The 6,000-nt window shown below is 42.5% G+C and overlaps 1 long non-coding RNA gene across 1 annotated transcript; it reads right to left on the bottom strand.

Moving 5' to 3' along the window:
* Nucleotides 1–317: 317 nt before the first annotated feature.
* On the bottom strand, nt 318–612 carry LOC133386550 (uncharacterized). Its single transcript, XR_009763191.1, has 2 exons — nt 533–612; nt 318–422 (listed from the first exon to the last, which is right to left on the bottom strand). It is a non-coding gene; the product is annotated as an uncharacterized LOC133386550 (long non-coding RNA).
* Between the last annotated feature and the right edge of the window lie 5,388 nt (nt 613–6,000).

Below are 6,000 nucleotides of genomic sequence, written 5' to 3'. Positions count from 1 at the left end.
GACCATTACACCTCTGGTCATGGTCTTTGCAAAAGAGGCTGTCATGGTGACAGGAGGAGATGGAAGGGCATTAAGGTAAACAGGCAGAAGAGCTAAGAGGCAATCAGTATATTCAATGGGATGGTACTCAATGGTGCGGAGTATGTCGCCTCTTTTTTGCTGCCTGTGGTAGCTATTTTGTGCTGGCACCCACAACACTTTATCAAGCTATGAGTACCAAAAAATAAAATCACTGCATGCAGATAAGATCTGATTGAAATATGAAGAGGAATGGAGGAGGGTGGTGGTGGTGCCACAGAATGACAAAAGGAACGTCGTAGATAGCAAAATACCAAAAGTTTAATGAGGAGCGTGTATTTTTAAAATGATCTTGTAAAAACCCCAACGCGTTTCCGCTAACAATATACAGCCTTCATCAGGGGCTAGAAGAAACAAATATAGAATAAAATAAATATACAATTTGTTTTTAACGTACAGTTTCTAATATAGAACATGGTGGGAAAATAAAAAGGAAACTTCTCTGCTCACATACCAATTACTGAATGCCTGGATACATATGTTAGTCTCAGCCAGAAATGCTTGTAAGAGGGTATTAGTAATCGATATCATGATCATCAGAACAAATCTAATAAACGTGCCTGCTGGAAACCGTTGGGTTAGTTATAGTCAGTCATGAATGGTCACAGCTGGAGTGTTAATTAGGTGATTCACTGCAGTCTTTCTTAAGGGATCGTATCTAAAGTACATACCATTACAGAAGGGGAAGAAAGTCCATGTCTTCATTCAACCCATGTGGAGAAAGAGTGTTTAATTTTAAGGTCCATGCTATTTCTTTCTTTAAAAGTACGCTTGGATTATGTCCATGTGTCTTTTCCAAAACCCAAAATTCAAAATCCGTAAGGGTATGTCTGCAATCTGAAAAATGATCTACTAGGGGTGCGCCTCTCCTTTTGATATTAGAAACTGTACATAAAGACTTAAAACAAATTGTATATTTATTTTATTCTATATTTGTTTCTTCTAGCCCCTGATGAAGGCTGTATATTGTTAGCCGAAACGTGTTGGGCTTTTTACAAGATCATTTTAAAAATACACGCTCCTCATTAAACTTTTGGTATTTTCCTATCTACGTTTTTCTTTTTGTCATTCTGGGGCACCCCCCCCTCCATTCCACTTTATTGAATGATACCCACTCCCTTGTTGCTTGTTCCTGAAATATGAAGAAACATCAAATATTTCCTAATTAATTTCTTTGGTGGATTGCATGAAAAGAGGATGTTTAAGGGGAAATGCAAATACCCTTTCCCCTCCTTCTCTGAATTACAAGATAGTTCTGGTAAATGCCACCAATGAATGTAAATTAAAGGGAAGGAGGCAGCATCACATCTGTGCTGAGCCTTGACTTGAAACTATAGTATTGATCTGTGATGGATTGACAGCCGCCTTTCCAAGCCATTCCCAGAAGTAGTGTCAATAATGTTTTGTAGGACAGGAAAATGGACTGTCTTTCTCCTTGCAGGCTTGGGGTTGCCATGAAGCATCCTCAGGCAGGCAGCGTGCCTAGTCTGTGTCTTCAAGGCATCCTTTCTTGTTGGGAGGGGGAGCTTTTCCATTCTGGGAAGCCCAGCTCTGTAGCCAGCCTTCCTTGTTAGGTAGGGCAGCCACATTTCTAGGTGAGGCATTGGGGGGGAGGTGCACAGCACCAGCCACCCCCACCCCCACTGGTGGAGAGGATGTGAGGGCCAGGAGAAGGGACACTCTCCTCTATGCAGAGAGTGTGTTAACATGACCTTTACATAGCCCATTATGTAAGTTAACAGAAAATTTAGTATGAACACTTGGAATTAAATGACTGGTATAATTTTTGTTTCTTAAGACAAAAGGATGTTAAGGATACGGTGAACAAAGGGATACCAAAAGGTGGATACCAAAAGGTGTAAAACAAAACAGTTTATGCTATAACTAAGAAGTAAAAACTACTGTGGAGCTTGTTTTCTCAAAAATCTGTTTTAATCTTGTATCATGACAACATCCTTACCAAAAAAACAGGTTTAGAAACAGAGCGAGAGCACATTACAATGCAACCATAGTTAAGCATTTAGGGAGCGTGGTGCTGAGAACAGTATGTGTAATTTGTTTGGTATTATAAAAATACCACAGAGAAATAGGAACTAATTTGGTTGGTCCTATTTCTTAGCAGAGATATAAAAACACAAGCAGCAGAGCGAGAATGTAACCAGCCTCACCTTTCTCTATATAAATAACAACAGACACAATCTTCTTAGGTAAAAGATAAAAACATTTACTCACGACCTCCTCATATGTTAGAAACATAGGCTGTAGCTTAGATGAAAGAAAATAGACGTCTCAGTCCATTTTGGGTGTTTGGTATTGATGCTCTCAGCAGAGAGCATCATTTGCCATGCGGCCTCTCTCTACGGTGGATAGATCAGCAATGGAGAATATTCAAAAAATCCTCCAGGACAAAGGAAGGAGGAAACCAGGTAACTAACCCCACCCATAAGGAAGTTACATCATGGTGAACAGGTACATGGGATATTTCCCAAATATTCCCTGTAAGTGAACATGCAACATTTGCCTATTGCAACATAATTTCCTTGTTGAAGTCAATGAGATTAAGTCCTTAACTATAGTAAAACATTTACTGCATAATAGACTTCCTTCTGTAAGATTATAAAAATGCTTGATAAACATGCAAGAAAGCTTTCTGAATGGTAGCTTTACAATATAGCTTTTCAGAGAGAGAGAGAAAATGCATAGCACCTAAAACCATACTTTAGAACAGTTACAGTGTTTGGTTTTTCCTAGAATTAATGTAATGTAATTTTTAAAACCAAAATTAAGGTTAGCTGTCTTTTTTTTTCAAATGCAAGAAAAATCAAATTTGCTAAGTGCTTGTGAGTCACTGAACCCTGAAAAGGCCTCATGTTGAGCTGTACATATTGGGAAAATCAGAAATTAGGCCTGAATGACAGCCTAGGTGGCCGGCCGGCCGGCCAGCCAATTGTAGTGTGCACAGCAGTGTTTCTGTTCCTCTAGGGATGTTTTCATCCTTTGCCAAGTACTCAAGAAAAAAACAACCACTATGATTGTGAGTATAGTGAGTGCTTTAAAAGAGTAAATAGTAACTTAGGGTAGATATTTTTTTTCAGATCACTTTAAGTTATCTCTTTATTTCACCCTTTAGCAAGAAGCATCCAATCCTGCTCTACCATCATAATAACTGCAGAAGAAACAAACTCTTACTTATTACTGCAGGCATACAAACATGCTTCTTTACTGCTGGCTGGGTAAAGAACACACCTGAAACTGAAACTGAAAAGCAGGGCAAAGGAAAGTCTAAGGGGTGGAGTCTAACTCCACCCAATAATACAAAGTTCTAATATTTAACTCTTCAAGGGTCACGTTACTCTACAAGCTGTTTTTTTTCAGGATCACTTAAGGATCACTTAAGTAATTATAGGGTGGCTATGATTATGAAAAATCCACTCTTAAATTGCTCCTGTTCTTAAAACAAGCTGTCATTCTTTAAATGGGGGTTGTCATCGTCTGTCATGTCAGTGACCAGCATGCATGTCACAAATTAAAAATACAGTTTCCAGAAAAAAATTCTGAGAGGAGGCAAAGGATAGCTTGGAGGGGTGCCCCCATTCCCCCACCCTGGCTACAGGGCTGGTGAAATCTCCTAGATAAAGGAGTTTTGAAGGTGCTCACAACACACAAACATTTTTTTACAGGGTGCTCGCTTATATAGGCATTGGGTTGTATGCAGTGCTAGTCCTACTCAGAGTAGACCCGTTGAAATTAATCAACATGACTAACTTAGGTCCATTAATTTCAATAAATAAAATTCTGAATAAAACTTGGATATAACCCCTATTATTGGGGAGGGGGCAAACTATCACCATCATGTTATGCCACTGCTGAAACAATTGCACTGGTTGCCAGTTAGCTACTAGGTAAGTCCAAGGTACTGGTATGGGTGGACCAAGCCCTATACAGCTTGGGACCAGGACACCTAAAAGATTGCCTCACCCCTTCTGTTCTCAGTTAATCACTGTGTTCTGCAGGAGGGGACCTGCTGCAGATTTCATCTCATCAGGAGGTCTTTTCTGTACGATATAGGCGTGGCAGCACCTATCCTTTGGAACTCCCTTCTACTACATATCAGGCAGGCACCCTCTCTATTGCCTTTTCAGCACCTATTGAAAACCTCCCTTTTTCAACAAGGCTTTTGAGTGGAGATTTTAAACCCAGTCTTTATCTGCATTGGATGTGAAACAGATTTTAATTGAGCTGGTATAGCACAATGAGGAGGAGAGCCTGGCATGGAGTCCAGAGTCTGTGAATTCAAATCCCTGCTCGTGTCTCCTGGGTGTCAAGGGCCAGCTAAAGATCACCCCACAGGGAGTGGCTCAGGGGTGGCATGCCCTGCCACCTGTGCAGTAGTGGGCAAGCTGCGTAGTCCCAAGGAGCCCAGTTGCCCCCCAGCTGGCAGTTGCGGACAAGGAAGGGGCTGGCTCGTGCAGCTGTGGCAAGCTGAGCAGGCCCTCGACAGCTGGGGAGGACTAGCCTCAGAGGGAGGCAATGGGAAACCCCCTCTGAATACTGCTTACCATGAAAACCCTATTCATAGGGTCACCATAAGTCGGGATCGACTTGAAGGCAGTCCAATTGTTAAGTTTTTGTTAGTTACCTTGAGACGTTGTATAGGAAGTGGTTCATCAACACCGCTTAGAAATGCAAATGATTAAGCAGTATATAAATGTTTTAAATAACTAAAAAAACATAAAATAAAATGAAATTATAAAACCATACGGCAATATATAAGTGGATGGAGGTAAGTTCTCCCCTCATAATATGGGGAACCTTGGGCCTCCAGATGTCTCTGAACTATTTATTTGTTTATTAAGAAAAGTTCATAGTTGCAAAGAATCTCACAGCGATGTACAGAAAATAAAAGTCAAACATAACTGAACATGATTTAAAAGCATTGTTCAAAGTAAAGGTGCAAACTACAGCTCCCATCAGCCCCAGCAAGCATGGCCAATAGCCAGAGATGGTGGGAGTTGTACATCTGGTGAGCTAAAGGTTCTCCATACCTGTACTAGATCTTGGTGTCACTCAAAGAAATTATTTGCCAAGCTAGCACTGAGAGTCACATGCCCCCTGAACCCAGAGGTACCATAAGTCAGTAGGGAAGGACTTAACAGTGATGCATCTGCTTTGCATCAGAAGGTCCTAGCAGGGCTGGTTCCAAAGGACAGCCAGGTGGGGCACTGGCTGAGGGCCCCTGGGACTACTCGGGCCCTGTTCCCCTTCTGCGATTCACAGCAGGATCGCTGCAGCGGATCACACGGCGAGAGCTTCGGAGCTCCGCCATTCCCTTGCTTAACATACATTTTTCTGCGGTTGCACACGCAGCACTGCCCCTAACAAAGATGGCAGCCGAGGTTTCCCTAAGGGGCTGAAGCCTCTGCTGCCATCTTGGCTAATGGCATGCATGTGTGCTGCGCACGCGCATCCCTGCCATAAGCCAAGATGGTGGCATAGGCTTCAGCCCCTTAGGGAAACCTCGGCCGCTATCTTTGTTAAGGGCAGTGGTGTGTGTGCAACCACAGAACAGCTGAGAAAGGTAGGTTAAGTAAGGGAATAGCAGGGTGTGCGATCCCCAGCAGCGATCCTGCCACGAATCATGGAAGGGGAGTGCTGGGCCCTGGGGCAGGCTTGTGCCCAAGGGCCCTGGCATGTCTGGGGCTGGTCCTGGGTCCTAGTTCAATCCCTGGCATCTCTTGTGTAGGACTGGAAGAGACTCTTGTCTGAAACCCTGCAGTTTCAGTGCTAACAGTGCTGAACTGCACAGACCAATGGTTTGATTTGGTATAAGGTAGCGTCCTCTCTTCCTGTACAGTTATCGTGGCTAACTGCCATTGATAGAAAACATCATGTGTGCAACAGCAGTAAATATTTGTGTGAAAT

This window comes from Rhineura floridana, chromosome 6 (genome assembly GCF_030035675.1).
Source record: "Rhineura floridana isolate rRhiFlo1 chromosome 6, rRhiFlo1.hap2, whole genome shotgun sequence".
NCBI lineage: Eukaryota > Metazoa > Chordata > Lepidosauria > Squamata > Rhineuridae > Rhineura > Rhineura floridana.
This window is presented reverse-complemented; position numbering and strand designations above follow the sequence as displayed.